The sequence below is a fragment of the Macaca nemestrina genome, chromosome 10, assembly GCF_043159975.1.
Source record: "Macaca nemestrina isolate mMacNem1 chromosome 10, mMacNem.hap1, whole genome shotgun sequence".
Taxonomy (NCBI): domain Eukaryota; kingdom Metazoa; phylum Chordata; class Mammalia; order Primates; family Cercopithecidae; genus Macaca; species Macaca nemestrina.
The window spans coordinates 22106543-22129221 of NC_092134.1; the positions used below are offsets into that span (position 1 = coordinate 22106543).

The following is a 22679-nucleotide window of genomic DNA, read 5'->3' on the forward strand; positions in this document are numbered from 1 at the left end:
CCATTCTGCAGATTTGGAAACTGAGGCCCAAAGAAGTGAAGTTAAACATCCCCAGGTCACAGAGCTAGTAAACAGAATTCATCATGAACATTTCTTGGGCGCTTGGAGTTCCCATCCTGTGCACCTTATATGTGGTCTCCTGATTTATCTTTCTAATACTCCTCCACAGCAGTGTTGGTATTATGCCCATCTTACAGGTGAAGAAACTAAGGCTCAGAGAGGGGAAGTGATTTAAGCAGGTCAGTCAGGGGCAGAGCTGGGGCTGAAATGCATTCCAAAGTCCTTGACCCCTTCAGGCACTGTTTCCTGGCCTTCCAGGGATCCTGGCCTTGCTGGGCTCCTTGTGAGGGGCTCCTCAATGACGAGGGGAGTCCACGGTCCCCTCTAGGGCTCCCACTATTGCCCTGTCCAGTCCAATCTCTGTGCAGTAGCCCAGGGAATGTCTGAAAGGTAAACTAATCCTTCCAAACCCTCCTCGGCTGCTGCTGGCTCTGAGCAAAAGGCCCTGCATGGTCCTGCACAGTCTGCTCCCAGGTCTCTCTCAGCCCCGCTTTCCCCTGCGCTGACTGCTGACCCCCTTGCGGTCATTCCCCGTTGCAGAGTCCAGACGCACTCCTGGACCTGGCACATGCACATGGTCCTCCTGCTCAGCCCTGGGATGCCAAGACCACAGGACATCCCTAAGCCCCCACGGCCCCTGAGCTTCCATCTGAGCCTTCATCATAGGCATAAATCACTGGGCTTCATTCCAAATGGCCATCCCATAAATGTCCATCTCCCTCATTAAACGCTGACTTGGTCTTGTTTGCCTGTGTACCCAGCCCCTGGCATGATGCCAGGCACATAGTAGGTATTTAAGAAATATTCACTGACTGATCTAAGTGGGGACCCCTGCCCTCCCTCCCAGTGTCCCACCTGTGGCCCTTCCCTTTCCATCCCAGCTGGTCCCTTGCAAATCCAGTCCTAGTTCTCAGCCACATTCTATGTTTTAAATGGGGAAGGGAGAGTGGCTAGACTGGGTCATAAATCCACCCTTGAGCCAAGGAAGTTGTGGAACAAGAATGAACCCAGTCAGAGGGCTGGGCTTGTCAACCTGACAGCAAATTATATTCCTGCCAGACCACGGGGCTGTCTGCCCAAAATACAGATATGTACCGGGGTCTCTCATACAGAGAGGCCACAGTATATTAGATTTATCATACACTCCAGCCAAGATGTGCTGCCGAGATTTCGGCGCAAGATTTATTACACTGGCTGGTTTTTAAAATGAAAGTGAAAAGAGGATATTCTGGCAAAACTGCGGGCTGTTAATGGGGTGAGAATCACATAAAATAGATCATCTTGGAATCTCTTCTTCTAGACACAGACAGACCTTTGCAGAAAACCCCAGGGTTTCTGGAAAAAAGATGCTCGACCCAATGTTTTTACACAGAACCACTGGGTGACCTTGGATGAATTACTCTCATTCTTTGGATGTGTATTTCTTATCGGCAAACAACAATAAGAACAAAAAATGACAGCTATAACTTATTGATTGCTTACTACACGCTGGGCATTTTGTATGGGGTGATTCTCTGAATGGTGGCAACAATGCTTTGAGACAGTTATATTTTTATTCCCATTATAGAGATGAGGAAAGTGAGGTCCACAGAGGTATCATCACTAGGACAATTAACAGCAAAACCCGAATGCTAACCCAGGTCTGGGGCCAGCCTGGTCAAAAACCTTCAATGACCTCTGACCTTCCATTCCATAAAAAGTTAGCTCTGCCGTTCAGATGAAAGCTACCAGAAAAATCATCCTCGACTATGTGCTGTGGCTCACGTCTATAATCCCAGCACTTTGGGAAGTCGAGGCAGGCAGATCATTCAAGGTCAGGGGTTCGAGACCAGCCTGGCCAACACAGTGAAATTCCATCTTTACTAAAAATACAAAAATTAGCCAGGTGTGGTAGCGTGCACCTGTAGTCCCAGCTATTTGGGAGGCTGAGGCAGGAGAATTGCTTGAGCCTGGAAGGTAGAGGTTGCAGTGAGCTGAGATTGCACCAGTGCACTCCAGCCTAGGTGAAAGAGTGAGACTCTGCTCAAAATAAAAATAAAAATAATAATAATAATAATAATAATTCTTGTCCTCAAAATGGAAACTGCAACTAGGAAGCCCCAGCCACCCCTTGATCCTGGTGGTGTCTGTCCTTTGCAGAGATGGCTGCAGGGGGAAAAAGGGGTGGCAATTTCATTTGATTTCTCATGGTGTTTGCTTTTAGATTCTCAGGCTCTCAAGCAGGTTTAGCTTGTGCTGAGTAAATGCGGGCCCTGCTCCCAAGTAGGCATGGAAAACATTTTAGACACATAAGCCACAGGGGTGCTGGCATGCCGGAGGGGACAGAGATGAGAAGACATCCTGAAGAAGCCCAGCACGGGGAAGACCCAAAACTCTAGAACAGTGGTTCTCAAGCTGGGGCGATTTTGTCCTCAGGGGGACATGTGGCTATGTATAAAGATATATTTGATAGTCACAACTAGGGGGGTGCTACTGGCATCTAGTGGGTGGAGGCCGGAGATGTTGCTAAACATCTTACAAGGCACAGGACGGCCCTGCGATGAGACATTTTCCAGTCCAAACTGCCCTTCATGTGCGAGGTTGAGAAAACTGGATCTCAAAGGACCTGCAGGCATTTCCTCCAGCAAACAAACTGGAGGAATTGGGGAATGAATGGGAGAGGAGCTCAGATCAGTGTGGGCCAAGAGTCACATGTGAACAAGTTTCAGGCCAACAAAGTAAAGCAGTCCTGATGGTCAGGAGCCCTCTCCCCAAAGGTGGCCCAGCATACACTGGTGAGCTGATACATCCTGTGGACGGAAAATCAAGCCTAGAGTGGGGGCTGGACACAACCACCTTTATTTTTCTCATCCAAACCTGACACTGAATAAAGTCCCCAGGACAAGAGCAATGATGTTTGGGGTTCCTTCCAGAATCGCCCATGGATTAGTCCATTTAATCCTGCCCACAGCCCCATGACACGGGCACTGTGGTTATCCTTATGTAATAGAACAGGAAACTGAGGCTTCGAGAGGTAAAAGTCACTTGTCTAAGGTTACAAAGCCGGCAGGTAGGGAAGTCAGGACTCGAGCCTGAGTCTCCCTGATCCCAACACTCATTAGGAAGATATTCCTCACACTGGGCATGGTGGCTCACACCTGTAATCTCAGTGCTTTTGGGAGGCCAAGGCATGAGGATTGCTTGAGGTCAGGAGTTCAAGACCAGCCTGGGCAATATAGTGAGACCCTGTTTCTACAAAATTAAAAAAAAAAATTAGGTGTGCTGCACATCTGTGGTCCCAGGTACTCAGGAGGCTGAGGCAGGAGGATCGCTTGAGCCCAGGAGTTTGAGGAGGCAATGAGCTATGATCGCATCACTGTATTGCAGCCTGGGCAACAGAGCGAAACAACTCTGTCTCTTAAAAAAAAAGAGAGAGACTCCTCAAACCCCATCAGTTCTCCCCCCAACCCAGGGAAAAGCACCCACTGCCACCCCGCCCCTGCCACCTACTGCTTTGATTTAGAAACCGAGGCAGGAGATCTGGACCCAACATTCAAGACCTAAGTTCAACAGTTCAGCCGTCTCTCATGTTAAAGACACAAAAACATGCTCAATAAGCTGCCCAGATCCCCGCTTACTTTTTTTTTTAAACAAAAACACTGCAACCGGCGGTGAAAAAGACATTGTCTTGAACACACACTTTAATTGATGTCTCCGACCATTCAGTAACATGGATAAAAGAAAACTTGCTTTATTAATAGGCCCTCATGCTAATTAGCACAATTTATTGCCAGGGAGGCAGTCCCTACCTTCTGCAAATGTTATGAGTGTAGACAAAAAAACTTTTGTTGAGAACCCAACACGATATCGCCGCGTGACCGAGCCTGCCACAAAGAGATGGGAAAAGCATACAGCTTAGAGAGGCCACTCAGAGGCATGGGGTGCTGCTCTATAAATTTATTATGTCACTTGACCATTTCCCAGTAATCAGAAAGCCCCAAATTTAAATGTTGGCTGGTTTCTGCCCATAAATACGTGTTTCTCACCACTTTGAGGAAGGTTCCTTAATGACTGTGAAGCTTTGTGGAAAAGTGTGAAAAAAAAAAAAAAAAAAAGAAGGTGTGGGTGAGGAGGGGGTTGTTAAAAAAAAACTTAAATGTTTAATATTCAATAAATGTGTCAATTTTACATACAGAGGCAAATGGGTCTTTATTGAGGAATTGGTAAATTTCCTCAGAGAAAAGTAAGTGCATTTTAGCCTTCAAGGAGTCCCAGATGAATAGAAATGGAATGTGATTTGTGATAAAACTCAGCTGCTCTATAAAAGACGTTAAATAAATGTTGCTGTTTCACCAGGGATGTACAAAATTGATTGCATTATAGACTGATTCTAAGATGCTGCATCCCTGTACGGCCCCCTCATCAGCTTCTGTGTGTGGGGGGAGCTGCTTCCAGAGACAATTTAGACTGCTTGGCGACTCCTCTTCCTAATGCTGTAGCAGAATTTTCTGGAATTGTAAGATTTCCCCTTTATATTCTGATTTCAGTTGAACCATAGAAAACTGCTGCTATGTGACTATTTTTGACCTCTTCAAAACTGCAATTTCTTCTCTATTTGCTTAATATTTCCGGTGGCCTGACCATCATCTTGGGGAAGGCTGTTGATACCTCCAAAGAGAATTGTGGTTGCTGTCTAGAGTTCATGGTTGGTGATGTCCCTGTTCCCTTTGTCTGGTCACCAGAGGGCACCCCAGTCTGCAGAGGGAATCTTACTTTTCCTTCAGCCCACCTTGGGGAGCTTGGGAGTATCCCGTGCCCTTTCCGAACCTCAGTTTTCCCCCTCTGCAAAATGGGCACAACTCCACCTTTCCCCCAGGGTATCTGGAAAACTGGATGTGGTAACCATTGCAGGTAAGCTGTCCCATGCTTTCAGCCAGCTAGTATAAGGTATTGTGTATCCAACCAGGGGCTGCGTGTGACTCACATGTGACACACACAGCCCTACCCTCAAGGAACTGCTAACGTCACTGTCAACACAGGACAACTTCTTCAAGTGAGAAATGAGGGTTCACAGACTGAAGGGTAGAACCAAACTGATCAGGAAAACTTCCCGGAAAGCAGGAGCGTGGTCTCATTCAGACACGTCCCTTGCCTCTCCATGCCCGCTGTCATCAGCCTGGTTGGTCACTGCCAATTCCTGCCTGGATGCTTGCGGGTGCCTCCCTGGCTCCACGCAATTCTCTGCCACCTCACTTCCACCCTGGCAGCCGGACAGGGTATTTCAAGATGTAAACTGGATGTTGATACTTCCCTGCTTAAAATCTCCCTGGACTCCCCATCCCATTTCAGATAACATCTGAACCCTCCAGCCCAGTCTGCAAGGCCTGTGTGGTCAGGGCCCTGCCTACTTCTCTACAGTATTTCCTCCCATAGTCCTTGTACTTTGCTCCCACCCTCTGGCCCTTCATTTGGTTCCCGGAAACTGCCAAGCCCATACCAGCCCCAGGACCTCTGTACGTGCAGTTTCCGCTACCTGAATGCCCTCTCCTCCCAATTATTTGCCCAGTTCAGTGGTTCCCAAAGTCTCCGGCCCAGCAGGATCAGTGTCACCTGGGATGTTGCTAGAAATGCAGATTCTCAGACAGGCTCCAGACCTACTGAATCAGAAACTCAGAGGGTAGAGCCTGGCGATTTTTTTCAAGGAAACTTCAGGTGATTCAAATGCACACTCAAGTCTGAAAACCAATGGCCTAACTCAGCCCTGCCCCTCAGCCAAGTTTCAGCTTAAACATTACTTCCAGGAGACCAACACCCCAACATGAGGTCAGGTTCCTACTGTCATGAGCCCCCACTGCTGCCTCCTCACCTCTCTGAAGCACCATGGCAACTGTGATGTCATCATGAACGATTTCAAGTCTGTATCTCTTCATAGCTAGACTAAAAGCTCCAGGAGGGCAGGTACCCCTGTGCGCCCAGCACCTTATCGTGCCTAGCAGAGAGTAGGTGCCCTGGAACTATGTGTTGCATGAGCACATGAATGAATGCTCAAATGAACAAATGAATGAGTTCTGGAAGAATGACAGTGTTCATAAAGAAAGTGCCCCCTGGCATCCTATTTTCCATCCACCAGCCCACAGATCAACCCCATCTCCATTTGACTTTCTAAGTATCACCCTGGTCAAGTCAGGAGCCAATCACAGCAATGCATGGGAATGACCATCAAATTAGAACAGCAACAACAACAAAAGAACCAGCCAAGAGGAGATTCCCATGCAGTGGATGTGCAGCTCAGGGGCTAAGCCTGAACATCCCTCAAGAAGAACAACAAACCTCTCTCTCCCTTCTCAACAGCAACTGGCTGTGCAGAGAGCCTCCAGGCAAAAACCTGGAGACCAAAATGTGCAGGCAAGAAGTCTGCCCATCAGCTCGGAAGATTCCAGTCCCGCGGTCTGGAATCTTCTGGCTGAGAGGCTGAGGCTGCCTCTAACTAAGCCTTGAGTTTATTGCAAGCTTCTCGATGCTGCACGGCAGTTTGCTCAGCTCTTGGAGCTAAAGCTGGAAGGGAAATCATTTCTTTTCCTATAACTCAGAGCAATTATATTCTCTTAGTGCGGACATCTGGCTCACTGCTGATCTCCTTACTTACGTTTTCCAAACGATATCAGTTCTGGGAAGATCAATTATTACTGAAAAGTCGAGAAACGTTCACCGGTTATTTGCATTGATTTGGTTGACAAGACACAGACTCCTTTTAAACTACAGATGTCCATGGAAGGGATTGAGAGGAGAAAAACGCAAAAACCCCAGACAGCTTGAGGTTCGGAGCCTCCACCCAGCTGCAGGAACTGCAGAGAGTGGAAAGCGCTGGCTGGGATGCGGACACTGAACCACCCTCCCGGAGTCCCCCAAACAGAGCCATTTCCATCAAGACAAACAGGTAGCCAGTGTCGGCCAGCGCCACAAGCAGCCATGACGATATAATTGGTTCGCTACCGCATCATTTTTAATCAATAGGATCCGGAGTTTCCACAGCTTGGACAGCCCAAATCTCCCTGGCAGCCAAGAACCAGCGGGTTGTTAAAAGGCCCGATAGTTCTGCCTCGCTAATGGGTGGCTGGTTCCCTCAACCCTGCTGATTTTTTAAATAAACCTAAATTCCAATAATTGTTTAATGTTTATTTTTATTTAGTTCTGGTTCAGATGCTCTGCGTCTCTCTGACAGAAATTGATATCTGGCTCCTGGTGAGCTTTATTAAAAAACAGGCACACACACACGCACGTACACACACAAACACACACACAGAGGCACCTGCACACACACAGGCACATGCACACACACGCACTGGCATATGCACATGCACACACACATACACACACAAGTGCATGCACACATACACGCAGGCACAGGTACACACAGGCATATGCACACACACGCACACACACAGGCACATGCACACATACACGCAGGCACAGGTACACACAGGCATATGCACACACACGCACACACAGGCACATGCACACACAGGTGCATGCACAGGCATGCACACGCATGCACATGTACACAGGAACATGCACACACAGAGACGTGCATACGCTGCCTGCCCATTGGGAAGTGAGTTATTTATTTGGCACAGGTGAGGCCCAGGACCCACATATCTGGATGGGAGAAGACAGAAGGGCCAATTTCCCAAGCTCTGCCTTCTCCCCAGCTCCTTCCCCAGGACGTGAAAAGGGACCCTGCCGTTCTTTCATGAGGGAGCCCTGTTCTCAGCTCAGGCACTGGACAAAGGCGACACTGGGCCTCTAATTATGGCCTGCAAACCCCTTCAGCATCACTGTGGCCACAGGCTGGGACGACTCCTCAGAGAGGGCACTCTGGGCTTTTCCCTCCCATAGCCCCAGATATGTCTGGTGGCTGTGCTCTGAGACCCGCTGAGCCACTAGCCACCTGTGTGCACAGGGACACGGGACCGGGGTTTCCCCACAAGCCACGGAAACCAGGAAGCAAGATGTCTCCCAGCTGCTTGCATTGGGTCAGAGAGACTCACTCCCACTGGTACAGAAGAAACCCCTCTCGTCTGTCCTTCTGACTGGTCTCAGAAAAGCCGCAGTGAGCCTGGGTATTAAGGGGAGGCTTTTGGTGCTCTCAGTGGCCGCACAGTGCACTAAGGGGCTCATGCGTTCTCTGGGAAAATCACTGCAAACTGATGACCTGCAGATCAGGCTTGCCAAGGCCAAGGCGTGTGTGAAGGTCAAACCCGAGGCTTTCCTTCCATACTCTGCACCCCATCCATCAGACTGGGGTGTGCCCAACTTCTCCATCTCCGTCACCCCCAAGTGGAATCAGTCACCGACACCTGCTAGGATGACTGCAGGCATCATCAGCGCCTGTTCTCTCCTTGGATGCCAACGCCACTCTGGGTCACAGCCCAAGAGGCATCACCACAGTGACCAGGACACCTCGCTGGACGCTGCCTGGAGCTTCCCCACTCCCCTCCCATTCCCACACACCTTAACCAGAGTTGCCGATGCCAGACATGGGCGCAGTCCATCCCTCCTTGATCTCTCTCGTTTCCCAGGAGACGCTCCCGTGGCTTCCACATGCTTATTCCCTCCACCTCGGCCTTCTCAGCATGCTGGGCCTGAGGTCAGGGACCCAGTCACGGAGAGGAACAACCTGCTATTTTCATCTTTCCAACACACCACACATAAGAGGAAGTGATGTCAAAGTTCCTCTTTCTATTGGAGAATGGGGAAGACTGGAATCAGTGAGAAGTTTCAGCAGCAAGTGGAGAGGAATGTTGAAAAGAACCCAGGCTTTGTCATCAGAAGAGCTGGGTTTCAGGAGGCAGGGGTTGCAGTGAGCTCAGATCGTGCCACTGCACTCCAGCCTGGGTGACAGAGCGAGACACCATCTCAAAAAAAAAAAAAAAAAAAAAAAAAGAAGAGCTGGGTGTGCATCCAGCTTCAGTCACTTCCTAGCTGTGTATCCTGGGCACATCACCCTATCCTGTGATCCGGTGGGGGCAGTTATTATTCTTTTTTTTTTTTTTTTTTTTTGAGATGGAGTTTTGCTCTTGTTGCTCAGGCTGGAGTGCACTGGCGTGATCTCGGCTCACCACAACCTCCGCCTCCTGGGTTCAAGCGATTCTCCTGCCTCAGCCTCCCAAGTAGTTGAGATTACAGGCATGCACCACCACTCCTAGCTAATTTTGTATTTTTAGTAGAGATGGGGTTTCTCCGTGTTGGTCAGGCTGGTCTCGAACTCCTGACCTCAGGTGATCTGCCCACCTCGGCCTCCCAAAGTGCTGGGATTACAGGTGTGAGCCACCGTGCCAGTCCAGTTATTGTTCTTAATACTCTCATCCTGGGAGACTCAGGCCGAATGCTCTGGTGCAATTCCTTACCACTGCATGGGGGCTGTTACTGTTGGCACCCCAATTTTGGAGACAGGTTTCTTAAATTCTACCCCCCAGTACCTTGCATGGGGCATCCAGTGGCCCTGTTTGCACCCAGAATTTGCTTCCATCCACAGCAGCCACAGACAACCTCTAGTGGGCTCCCTGCTGTCCTTGTATGACCCATAGGTCATTTCCTGCCACCCTGATGCCCTCTGGACCACCCTGGCCCACCACCACCCACTCCCGCAGAACCATGTCTCTGTGTGTAATCGACTCTAATAATTGTCCCAATACATACGGCGTGTACTCAGGGTCTATTATCAGCTAATGAGTAAATAATATTCTGTTCTAAATCCAAAAGCGCTATTAGATACCAGAGGGGGACTAATGGGCGTTTTAAGACCCCTTTAATCACATATTAACGTGACGTGAAGCAGGCTGTGGAGCCCATATGCCAACCGCCCTGCCACTGAGGAGGCTTTTCCTCTTTAAAAGAACAAAGTCGGGGAGAGAGCCAGCCCTCCATTCTCAGGGCTGGTTAGACAGCCAGGCTGACCCGCTGGGGGTGGAAGAATGTCCCTCATCCGACTGGCTATCTTTGAATAAAACGAGTATGGTTGTGGCCATCCCTGCTTTTCTGGGGCATGGTGGGGAAAGAGGGTTCTGTTCCTATGGACGCTGTGATGAATTACCACCAACTAGGGGGTTTTAAAACAACAGGAACGTCTTCTCTCCCGCTTCTGGAGGCTGGAAGTCTGAAATCAAGGTGTGGGCTGTCAGAGCTGCACTCACTCTGCAGGTTCCAGGGGCGGGCCCTTCCTCACCACCTCCAGCTCCTGGTGGTCACGGCCATCCTTGGTGTCGCCGGGCTTGTGGCATCGCTCCCATCCCTGCCTCTGTCATCACATGACTTTCTCCCTGAGTGTCCCTGTCTTCACGTGGCCTTTTGACAAGTACATCAGTCATTAGATTTAGGGCCCACCCTAATGGTGGACTAGAGAGGCCTACTCTAGTATGGCCTCATCTTAACTGATTTCACCTGCAGAGACCCTGCTTCTAAATAAGGTCATACCCTGAGGTTCTAGGTGGACACGAATTTTGGGGGATGACATTCAGTGCAGGACAGAGGTGAGTTGGAGGGGTAGTGATGACGGTGGGCGGGGAGGGTGCTCTGATATGGGCCCTCATACTCTGAGCGACTATAACATAGAGTTCCTGCCATCCTGCAACCCCCACCCCGCTGAGCATTCCAGAAAAGTTCAAGCACCCGACCCAAATTCCTCCCACGGATCCATCATGTCCTATTAGCAACTTGCATTTCTTATTAGCTACTTCCATCGACTCATATTAATATTTGTTTTCCCTAATACAATGCAGGAGTCTGCTCCGATTAGTAACTTTCATATCACATTAGTGGAAACAACTATGAATACAATACAATCCCAATATGACACAGTTTGATGGGGAGTCGCTAACACAATGAGACTCTCCCCTGCGATGGCACAGGAATGTCGCCCTGTTGTCAGGCAGAGCTGGGGAACGTGGAAACAATCAGTCTCCAGCATGCTGAGCCACATGGGCCACCCTCAACTGACGGGATGAGGTTCTGGTGTGGTGGGAGGTCCTGCTTGGAAGGAACCAACTTAGTGCGTCTCTCCTTGTTTCCAAACACCCACCCATCAGACCAATAAGGATCATTCCAGCTCTTCTCCAAAACATCTGAGCAGCCCTGGAATCTGCAGGGGACAGGGGACAGGCGACAGGCAGAGAGAAGGGCTCATGACATCTTCTGCAACCGAGATCTCCAAGGTTCTACCTTTATCGGTGTGACAGGCAGGGCTGGTGTTGCCCAGGTTAATTCATCAAAGACGTGTGAACACAGCAGAGTTGGGGTGATGTGAGGAGCTGCAAACTGGGTTGCTGTCTGATGAGGCCTCAGGAAATGGATGGGGGAGGAACAGCGCTAAGACGGTGCACATCTGTCAGGGTAGTTTAGAAAGACCTCACTCCAGCCAGCAGGGCTCCGGATTGGTTTGAGTTCAAATCTTATTACTGCCCTTATTACTGCCCAGAGAGTTCACAGTAGGTGCCCTTATTACTGCCCTTATTACTGCCCACAGAGTTCACAGTAGGTGCCCTTATTACTGCCCTTATTACTGCCCTTATTACTGCCCAGAGAGTTGAACTCTCTGTGCCTCGGTTTCCTCCTCTGTAAAATGGGGATAAAACAGGGCCTACCCTGGGCGCAGTGGCTCACAACTGTAATCCCAACACTTTGAGAGGCAGAGATGGGTGGTTAACTTGAGGTCAGGAGTTCAAGACCAGCCTGGCCAACATGGTGAAACCCCATCTCTACAAGAATACACAAATTAGCTGGACGTGGTGGCGTGTACCTGTAATTCTAGCTACTCAGAAGGCTGAGGCATGAGAATCGCTTGAACTCAGGAAGCAGAGGTTGCAGTGAGCTGAGATCACGCCATTGCACTTCAGCCTGGGCAAAAGAGCAAGACTCCATCTCAAAAAAGAAAAAACAAACAAACAGACAAAAAAAAAAAAAAAAAAAAAAAAAAAAAAAAAAAAAACCCATGGCCAGCCCAATAGGATTGTTAGGAGGATTAAATGAGATAGGAACAGAAAAAACTTAGAGCCTAGCACTGCGTCTGACACATGGTAAATCTGCCTTAAGATGCAGCACAGGTGATGGCTGCAAATCCTGAAGTGACTTGGTCCCCTCCACCATGGACGGGGGCCACCCCCACTTGCCTTTCAAGTTCACCCACTTGTTCTGAGTGAGCTCTGGGGGAGGCATTACAGAAAAATAGAAAGTTGAGAATGAAACAGGCCCTCCCCTCGAGAAGCCCATGGTCTACTTAGGGGCAGAAGCTACAGAACCGAGAGGCAGGGGTCATATCACAAGAGGTTTTCGAGCCACGTCAAGGAGTGTGAACTTTATCTTGATGGAAATAGGGAACAGTGGAAGAAGTAAAAGCCCCCAAGCTTCAGTGCGGGTGAAGGAACAAAGGCCTGTAGGGACAGGGTACGGTGCTTCCCTTGGTGCCAAACCACCTGTCATCTCATTCCTGGCAGATAGAGAGGCCACGGGACAGCAAGAGACAGAGACAGACAGGGGCCGGGAGGACAGTGCAGAAGCTGAGACTGTGAGCTTCTTGTGACAGCGCTGGTGCTCTCGCTCTCCCTGCCAGCCTGTCTGGGAGACTGGCAGAGCCCCCGCCCTGCCCTGCCACAATCCATTCCAAGCTATCCCGGCAAGGTTGCCGAATAATTCCCACCGCCTCCAAACGGCACTCCACGTGGCAGCCAGCAGCCTGCTGCCAAGGGGCAAGTGGCCAAGATTCCCTTCCAACAGAGACATCCCCTCGCCAATCAGAATGTGGCCGGCACGCGTCCCAGAAAGTCGGACGGTTGCTGTCCACCAAGCAGATGATGCTGTCAGGACTTCTCGGTCCTGGGCAGTGTCCACTACCCCCGCCCAAGCCTCCCAGCAAGGAGGGTCCACACTCAGGAACCAAACACCTGCCCCCTTCCACATTTAGCCTCTGCAGATCCTCCAGATGAAAGCACAGGCTCTAGAGTCAAAATGCGAGGGCTCAAAGCCTGGCCCCTCCATCAAGCAGCTGTGCAAACCAGAGCAAGTCACTTAACTTCTCTGAGCCCTGGGTTGTGTTCACAACACGGGGTTCATACCTCACAGAGTTGTTGGGTGGGTTAAATGAGAGTATCTACAAGAAGTGCTTTTCCAGCGCCTGGTGCTTAGTCCATGCTCAATAAATGTTAGTTTGGGTATCACCATCTACAGTATGTTGTCTACTCAGAACTCAGCTAACTGATAATGTCAGCTTTCCAGAATGGAGCTAGGAGCCAGAGGGTTAGAAGAAAAGGCTTCCAAGCAGTTAAAATAAATGTCGCAGGCTGGGCGTGGTGGCTCACGCCTGTAATCCCAGTGCTTTGGGAAGCTAAGGCAGGAGAATAACTTGAGGCCAGAAGATCAAGACCAGCCTGGGCAACAATAGTGAGACTTTGTCTTTACCAAAAAAATGAAAAAAGTTAGTCAGGTGTGATAGTGCACACCTATAGTCCCAGCTACTCAGGAGGCTGAGGCAGGAGGATCACCTGAGCCCAGGAGGTTGAGGCTGCAGTGAGCCGTGATCACACCACTGCACCCCAGCCTGGGTGACACAGAGAGATCCAGTCTATTAAAAAAAAAGAGTCAAAGTGGACACACTGAAAGCCCAATCATGAAAACCATTCCATATTAGTAATATTAGAGTAACATGCTTAATATAATCATAATTAGTAATCACCACCACCAAACACTGTGGATAGCAATTTAAATACATCTTAGCATTTCACCAGTAGGATGCTGGTAAATGTTAAACAATCAGCTCTCTGGAGAAAAAGGACAAATTCTGATATTTACCATTTCCATGGTGTACATTTTCCCACCACGGTCAATTTCAAGCCCTGCTGTGATGTCACTCCACATGGAGCTGGAAGGCGATGCTTAGAGCTGGTTCTCACCCACCAGCTCTGGTCACTGCTGCATGAACCCTCTCCACATCCCAATGAGGTCAGTGCTATTTTTACCCCCATTTTGTAGACAAGGACAATGAGGCCCAGATACACATATTTCTTCGCCCAGGGTCATACAGTGAGCACGTGGCAGCAGCACCAGAATTTGAGTCCAGTTCTGTGTGGATTTTAAAGTTCGTGTTCTCTGCATGTGGCCCAAATTCCTCACCTTAGACAATAACACTGACCATCTTGGTAGAGACAGACAACAGTCTGTGTCCACCCTCCACCAAACCCTTGCATCTTCTGTGCTCACCTCTGTTTGACAACTTCTGGAGGCTACTGTCTCAATGAGGTCACTCTGGTTTGGCTCTGAAGACCTCCCGCCATGTGGGTCACCATGGGCCTACACGACCTTCCTGCTTCTCTTTTCTCAGGGGGCAGAAAGATGCATCTCTTCCCTACCCAGACAGCTAGACACCTAATGTTTTCCTAATAAAATGGCACATAGGCTCATAGCGTCCACCCCATCCTTACCTCCATAAATAGCCCCTACTCCCTTATGACACAGAGGCCCTGCTGACAGCATCTACAAAGTAGCTTAAGAAAAAAAGGGAATCCATTGCTCATATAATTGAACAGTGGAGTGTTGTCTTCAGGGATGGCTGGATCCAGCATTTCAAACGCTATTTGCAGGGGTTTGATTTCTGTCTCTTGGCTCTGCTTCCCTCTGATCTGTCCTCCTCCTCTCCCACCACAGCTGGCCCTGAAACTTTAATTTTCACGCAAGTCACCTGGAGATCTTGTTAAAGTGCAGATTCTGCTACAGGGGGTACAGGCAGGGATAAGTCTCTGCATTTCTAATGAGCAATTCAGTTCCACTGTGGACCACACTGTTAGCACTGAGGATGTGAATCCAAAACATTCAAATCCCCAAATTGCTTATGGGACCCCTAACATTCCTCTGTGTCTCAAGGTTTCATAAACTCCCAAAGCAATTATTGTGTGACTTCTAACTATGCACACCTTGGGGGGTTGATCCAGTTTGTGTGGCTACCTCATGCTCACTTTCTGTTATTGTCTTCTGCTTGTTATTTTTTTGAGATGGCGCTCACTCTGTTGCCCAGGCTGGAGTGCAGTGGTGCGATCTCTGCTCACTGCAAACTCCACCTCCTGGATTCAAGTGATTCTCCTGCCTCAGCCTCCCAAGTAGCTGGGATTACAAGCATGTGCCACCACGCGCAGCTAATTTTTGTATTTTTAGTAGAGACGGGGTTTCACCATGTTGGCCAGGCTGGTCTCAAACTCCTGACCTCAAGTAATCCACCCACCTCAGCCTCCCAAAGTCCTGGGATTACAGGCGTGAGCCACCATGTCCGGCCCTTGTTCTAACTCTTACTCAACAAACACCAAGTGTCCACTCAATACCAGGCCTGGGAGGGTGCTGGGAATATGGGAAGACCCAACCTCTGCCTCAGGGAGCTGACAATTCCCTTCATTTTGCAGGAAAACCCCCAGAGAGTTGGTAAGTTCAGTTTCCAGGTAGTATTACAATAACAGCATATGCTTAGACAGTACTTACTACATGCCAGGGACTGTTCTAAGTGCTATAGAGATATTAATCCATTTAATCTTTTTAACTCACCCTATGCCCTAGGTCCAATGATTAGCCCCATTTGACAGATGAAGGGATTAAGGTTCATGGAAACAAAGTCACCTGCTCGAGGTTATATGACCTTGAAAAGAAAAGAGAAATGATTTAAACTACCAGAGGAAAAGTAGGTGTGGGGCACGGTACTATGTTGGGGACTAAGGAATGCTCCAGGGTAACTTGACCCCTGGCAGGCATGGGTGGGCGCGAGTCAGCAGAAATAAGTGAGCAAGTGACTCCTCCTGGCTGGATTCAGGGGCATGAAGAGGGAGAAGAGTCCTGTATTATTTGGCACTCTTCAAGTTGCAAGCAGCAGCAGCCTAACGCAAAATGGCTTAAGAAAGGAAACTGTTGCTTATATATCTGAATAGTGACGAGGTAGTTTCAGGTATGGCTGGATCCAGCAGTTCAAACAACCTTGGCGGGGTTTGATCTCTTTCTGTTGGATCTGACCCCTTTGTGAGCTGTCCTTCTTCTCTCCCACCATGGCTGGCTTCCTCCAGGAATGGAGGGACAATGGCTGCTGACAGCCCTAGGGTTACATCCTCCCACAGGTAAAAGGACTTTTCTCCCCCAGGCTCATATATAAGTCACAGCAAAGTTTTATTGGAGCACAACCACATCTATTCATTCATGTACTGTCCACGGTTGCTCTTCGGTTACAACGGTAGAGTTCAGTCATTGCAACAGAGACCATGCGGCCTGTAAAGCAGAACATATTTACTATCTGGCCATTTGCAGAAAAACCTATTTTAGACAGCAATGCCATCAATAATACTTAACTAACACCCACCGGGTGAGTACTATATGCCAGATATAGTTCTAAGCATTTGTTTGCTTCTTACAACAATTCTATGAGGTGGGGAAACTAAGGCATGAAGCGGTTAGGAGCGGTCAAGTTCAAGGTCAGGCAGCCAGTTGGCAGTAGAGCTGGGATTCGAATTCAGCAGCCTGACCCCAAATTCTTTTTTTTTTTTTTTTGAGACAGTGTCTCGCTCTGTCGCCCAGGCTGGCATACAGTGGTAAGATCTCGGTTCACTGCAAACTCAGCCTCCTGGGTTCAAGCGATTCTCCTGCCTCAGCCTCCCGAGCAGCTGGGGTTACAGGCACCTGCCATCATGCCTGGCTAGTTTTTGTATTTTTATTAGAGATGGGGTTTCACCATGTTGGCCAGGCTAGTATCGAACTCCTGACCTCAGGTGATCTGCCCACCTCAGCCTCCCAAAGTGCTGGGATTACAGGCGTGAGCCACCATGCCTGGCCCTTACCCCAAATTCTATGCTCTTCATCTCTCTGCTAATCAAGCAAGGTCTTCTGGAAGCTTCAGTAGGTAGGTGTCTAAATTAGGGTGTGAGTTTCCAATTATGGGTTCAAGAAACATACACGCACTTGCTAAAACAAGTCGTCAATCACCCACAGAGCTTCCTCTGCTTGTGAGCTGTTCAGCACTGTCCCATCATCGCTCTGATGGAGAGAGCTGTCCCAGTGAGCCATTGGGTTCTTCCTGGACAGGGTGGCCCAAGCCCCCAAAGTGGGCCAAGGCTGCACATCCCAGCAGTGGGGCTTTAATACAGCTCCAATCCAACATGGGCTTTAGCCCACCCACCAGGGCTCCATGCACAGGCTCCAGTGATAAGCCTGCTTCTCTTGCAACAGGATCTCACCACCGCTGGCCCCAGAGCTCTGAGGAGCCCACAGCTCTAAGGATGAAGCCCCAGCTCCCACCCGTGGCAGTCACTGGAATGCTTTGGGCTGGGATAGGGAAACAGAGACTTTCAATTCCAGTGGAGGGAGGGAGGGGCTGGTGGCCAGGGGCAGGTCTCACCTCTGAAAGAGAGTTCAGGGCTTCACACCAGGCCCGGTACTGCTGCTTACTAGTGGTGTGACTCTAAGCAAAGCATTTTCTCTCTCTGGGGCTCAGCTTTCCCCCTCTGTAAAATGGGCCTAACAGTAACCCCTGCTGAAGGGTAGATGTGACTTTAAGAAATGACATCCTGGCCAGGTGCGGTGGCTCACGCCTGTAATCCCAGTGCTTTGGGAGGCCAAGGCAGGAGGACTGCTTGAGCCCAGGAGTTTGAGACCAGCTTGGGCAACATAGGGAGATCCTGTCTCTACAAAAAAATAGAAAAATCAGCTGGGTATGTTGGTGCATGCCTGTAGTACCACTACTCAGGAGGCTGAGGTGGGAGGATCGCTTGAGCCTGGAAGGTTGAGGCTGCAGGAAGCTGTGATCGTGCCACTGCATTCCAGCCTGGGTGACAGAGTGAGACTGTCTCAAGGAAAAAAAAAAAATGGCATCTAGCAACACTCAGCATAGAGTGTGAGAGCTAAGAGAATGGGTTTTGCAGTTGAACTGCCCTGTTTCAGTCTTGTCTACACCATACTGCTGTGCAACTACTATTTTGCTGAACCTCAGTTTCCTCATCTGTACAATGGGAATAATTGTAGAACTTTCCTCTTGGGGTTGTTGTGAGCCAATAGGTAGTCAGGGCGGACACACAGTAAAATGCTCAACATTAGCTATCAGGATTACTGTCAACCGAGGCACGCAAGAGAGTGTTTCAGTAAGAACGTGTGTCCTTATTTTCTGAGATAAGCATGACATGAACCAGACTCTGGGAAGCTGGTCCCCAGCCCCCCAGGGAGGTGACCCAGTGTTCTGGGGCCTTGATGCTGGGGAAGGCAACCTCATGATCCCCCAGTCCCACCGAGCCTGCTGCTGTGGTTCTGGTTCATTTTGGGCTGAGTCCCCAGAGGGGGCATCCTTTTAATGGGTGTCGCCCATCAGAGCCCAGGGGCTGTGCTGAGACAGCTGATGGGGAAAAAAGTGGCCATGCTTAAGTACCCTTCCGGTGATCCAGGGCTCTGGCTCAGAGACCAGGGCAGCCAGGCAAGGGTCTGGCTTTAAGCCAAGGAGACACCGCCTGCCCCATCTGTCTGTGGTCGAGCCCAGGCTCATCTGCAGCCCCCAGGACTCTGAGCTCCACCACCCACCCACTGCGGACCTGATATCCCCTCTGGGAGACCATGGGCATTTCAGGTTTCAAACCCATGGCCAAAAGGGAACTCTGCACTCTCACGTCCCACCTGCTCCCACTATTCCTCCCAGCATCTTCCCCATGGCAGGAAGCGGCGCAGAGTCCACCCAGCTGCTCAGGCCAGGAGCCCAGGAAGCATCTTCATTCATTCCATCCCGCCGCATTACATCATCACCGCAAGCCCCAGCAGCCCCACTCCTAAGGCCAAGTCCAAGCCATCTTCTGTCACTAAGCCTCCTCCTCCAGGCCACCCACCTCCCCCCACGATGCTGTTCCAGAGGAATCCCCTGAAAATGCCACTGGACTGCGTCACTCCTCTGCATAGCCCTCCATTGGCTCCCTGGGCATGGAGACAAAAACCCAGGCCCCTCTGTGTGGCCAAGGAGACCTCCACAGCCAAGTGCCACCCTGCTCCCTGCCCACATCTCGCACCCCCTCTGTACTGGGTCACGTGAGTTCTCGGACCAGGAGGAGCCCTCCCTGACACACCACACACGTGTGCACATGCTGGCACACAGGCAGAGATGAAGGCTCAGACACACTCACACACACCCTGCACTACACACACGTCCTGAACACACCCAGATGCCTGCACATACATGCCTGCCCATACACACTCTGACACACACCTTGCACACACAGGCCAGACACACCTACTTCTGACTGGTCTGATTCCTCAGCCTTAGGGGGTCAATTTAATAACTCTCCACACCATGGCATGCTGTTTCTTTGCAGAACCACAATCTGTGATTCTTCTATCACAACTCGTTGACATGCTTAGCAAATGTCCCCCTAGTCCCGTCCTAGGCTGCCTGTCCCAGGAGACATTCTTCTGTTCATTGCTGTATTCCCAGCGCCCAGCACCCAATAGGAGCTCAATGAATACTGAAGAAGGAATCATCCCCTAACTCCTTTTCTGTTTTTTTGTAGTTGTTGATTTGTTTTGTTTTTAGACAGAGTCTCACTTTGTAGCTCAGGCTGGAGTGCAGTGGTACGATCTCGGCTCACTGCAACCTCTGCCTCTCGGGTTCAAGCGATTCTCCTGCCTCAGCCTCCAGAGAAGCTGAGATTACAGGTGTGCACCACCCTGCTCGGCTAATATTTGTATTTTTAGTAGAGACAGGGTTTCATCATGTTGGCTAGGCTGGTCTCAAACTCCTGACCTCAGGTGATCCGCCCGCCTTGGCCTTTCAAAGTGTTGGGATTATAGGCGTGAGCCACCGCACCCAGCCTCCTTTTCTGTTTTTAAACAGGGCTGCACTTCCATGCTTGCCTATGGGTCAAAATGTCCTGAGAAAACAAATAAGAAGTATGTGAATAGCCAGAAGGGGGCTGGAAGTTCAGGAGACTCATTGTTTATTCTGAAATCATTTTTAATATCTTGATCAGTTGCTGATGAAATAATGCATCTTTAAAAACTAATATTTTTAAACGAGCTACCCAAAATGTTCTCAAACTGATCCGGCTTCAGAATCCTTGGGAAGTATTTCTAAAATCCTTGCGGGTGGCCAGGCCCAGTAGCTCACACCTGCAATCCCAGCACTTTGGGAGGACAAGGCAGGAGCAGTGCTTGGGGTCAGGAGGTCAAGACCAGTCTGGGTAACATAGTGAGACCCCCCTACTCTAGAAAAAAAAACAGGTGGGCATGGTGGCGCACAGCTGTAATCTCAGTTACCTTTGAAGGTTGAAGTAGGCGGGATCGCTTGAGCCCAGGTGGTCGGGGCTGCAGCGAGCTACGATCGTGCCACTGCACTCCAGCCTGGGCAACACAGCAAGACGTTGTCTCAAAAAAAAAACAAAAAAAAAAAACAAAAAACACCACACACAAAAACAAAAAACCAAAAAACCCTGGCAGGAGAAGCTGCGTTGGGCTCTCAGGTGGGTACTGTCAACACCTGTCTGAGTGGGATGAGGGATCAGAACACCAGCTGGGCTTGAGAAATGGGGGTCCACACAGCCCCTTCCCAGGCCTGAGGGATGGCACCTTGCTCCCATTTCCTGCGCCCCTCTGTGTTCACGACCAGCCTGTCAATGAAGGAAATAAGTTTTTCTGTGGCTGAGTGTTGTTCCCAAGGCCACACTGCTGCTGTTACAACCAAGAGTACAAGGGCAGAGACTGGCTCACCATTTGACGGTTTTTTTCTAGACTCTTCCCAGGAAGGGGAGCTAGGCTGACCGGGCCAAAAATCACAGACTGTCCTCATATCTTTTTTTTTTTTTTCCTTTAAGTAGAAAGTTATAATTACATGTATAGCCCTATTCAATATAATAATCTCACAAAATTTCCCTTCTCCTAAGGGATTTTTTTGTTTGTTTTAAATTGTGTAAAACATGCAGGGGCCCCAGGCTGCCGTCACCCATCTTCATGCAGATGCTCCCAGCTTTCAAAACAGCTGTTCCTCCCCAGAGTCCCATTCCCTTCCCAAGTCCAGGCTGTCTTCGCACTGCCCACTCACACAATGGCATACTTTCTCCAAGTGTCTGATCATGGCTGAGCTTTTTTTTTTTTTTTTACAAAAATTAATTAATTTTTTTTTTTTTTTGGTAGAGACTGGGTCTCACTTTGTTGCCCAGGCTGACCTCGAACTCCTGGCTTCAACAGATCCTCCCACTTTGGCCTCCCAAAGTGCTGGGATTATAGGCATGAGCCACCACACTTGAGCTCAATCTTCTTAAAGATGGGGATTGACAGAAAACAACAACAAAAAATCAAAGGTGCTTCCAGGAGGTCATTTGCTATTTGCTCCCCGCCCCCTACCCATCCTTACCAGGTCCTTCCTGTTTGTGAGGTGAGGAAAAGAGGGGGAAGGAGACTGTCCCTAATCCTCTGTTTTCACCTGACATAATTGAAAACTGTTTTTCTATTATCTGTTCCATCGTTGGCCGCCTGCCTTGCCTCTTTTCGTTGAACCTTCCTGACTGCGTCTCTGGAATCACATTGGTCCTTCGCACATCTCTCTAGGGATTTGGTTTAATTTTTACATCTTCTGAGGGTCCCAGTTGCTTTACTGATTCCTGGACAATTTCAGGTGGAGACAACGTGGAATTCCTATGGTCTCATGGATGTTGTGCTAATGCATGTCTTTGCTTAATGTCTGCAAGAATGGCCAGTGAACATTCTTCTTCAAATACATCTCCTGGAATATCTGTAGCTGTTGCTAAAGCCATAAACTACTATCCCTAAGTGATCCTTCATCTTCCTCACTCCCTCTCATCAACCTAAGAATGACTTATGAGGCAGAGATAACAAATATGTAGCACGTGCGTGGTCACTGCCACCTCCCATGTCCATGGTAGACACTAATGGATCACCAACTCCTATGCTGCAATCCAAACCATCGATGAATTTGGTCAACTGGACCTCTCAAGTAAAGCCCAAATCAAATCAATTCTTATCCATCACCCATCCTCACCTGCAATAACCTTGAACCTGGTCTTCTGGCATCTCTTCCTTCCTCCTTTCCATTGATTCTCTACACACAACCTAGAGTGATTTTTTTTAAAGCTGTAATCTTTGAAACATAAACCAGATCCTAGCACTTCCCCACAGAAAATCCTTCCATAGCTTCTCAATGCATTCAGATAAGATGCCAGCTCTAGCCTGTGCTTGAGTTTTGCATGAGCTGGTCTTTTAGTATCTATTACCAGCCTCTCCCGACTAAGGCCTGGCACATAGTAAGTGCTCCAAAATGTTTATAGATTGAATGAGGCTCTCTTTTGCTGATCTAGAATGCAGTCTAAGAATCCTTGTCAACGCAGAGCTCCAGGAAGCCGCCAGTGAATTCTCAGAGTTAGCATGCAAAATGCAGCCTCCCTCAAAGTCTGTTCTGATACTGGGCAATTCTACCCACCTCCAACTATTTGGGAATGAAGCAGGGTGCAAATAAATCAGTGTAGCCCCCTTGATCAGCTTGTTTTCTTTCATAATATGTACAAAGTATTTTACTCCTGATTTTTGTTTGTTTGTGTTTGTTTTTGTTTTTTTTTGAGGCGAAGTTTTGCTCTTATTGCCCAGGCTGG

At 49.2% G+C, this 22679-nt stretch overlaps 1 protein-coding gene across 14 annotated transcripts in view; it reads right to left on the reverse strand.

Moving 5' to 3' along the window:
- Positions 1-22679, reverse strand: part of LOC105493409 (cut like homeobox 2) — a 318739-nt gene that overhangs the window by 171232 nt on the left and 124828 nt on the right. The window contains exon 1 of one of the 14 annotated variants that reach the window (XM_071071095.1): positions 8551-8712. The exons of the other annotated variants lie outside the window; for them this stretch is intronic. The gene's annotated coding sequence lies outside the window, so the exon portion shown is untranslated. Of the gene's footprint in view, positions 1-8550; positions 8713-22679 lie in introns of those variants that run through there. 14 annotated transcript variants of the gene reach the window in all.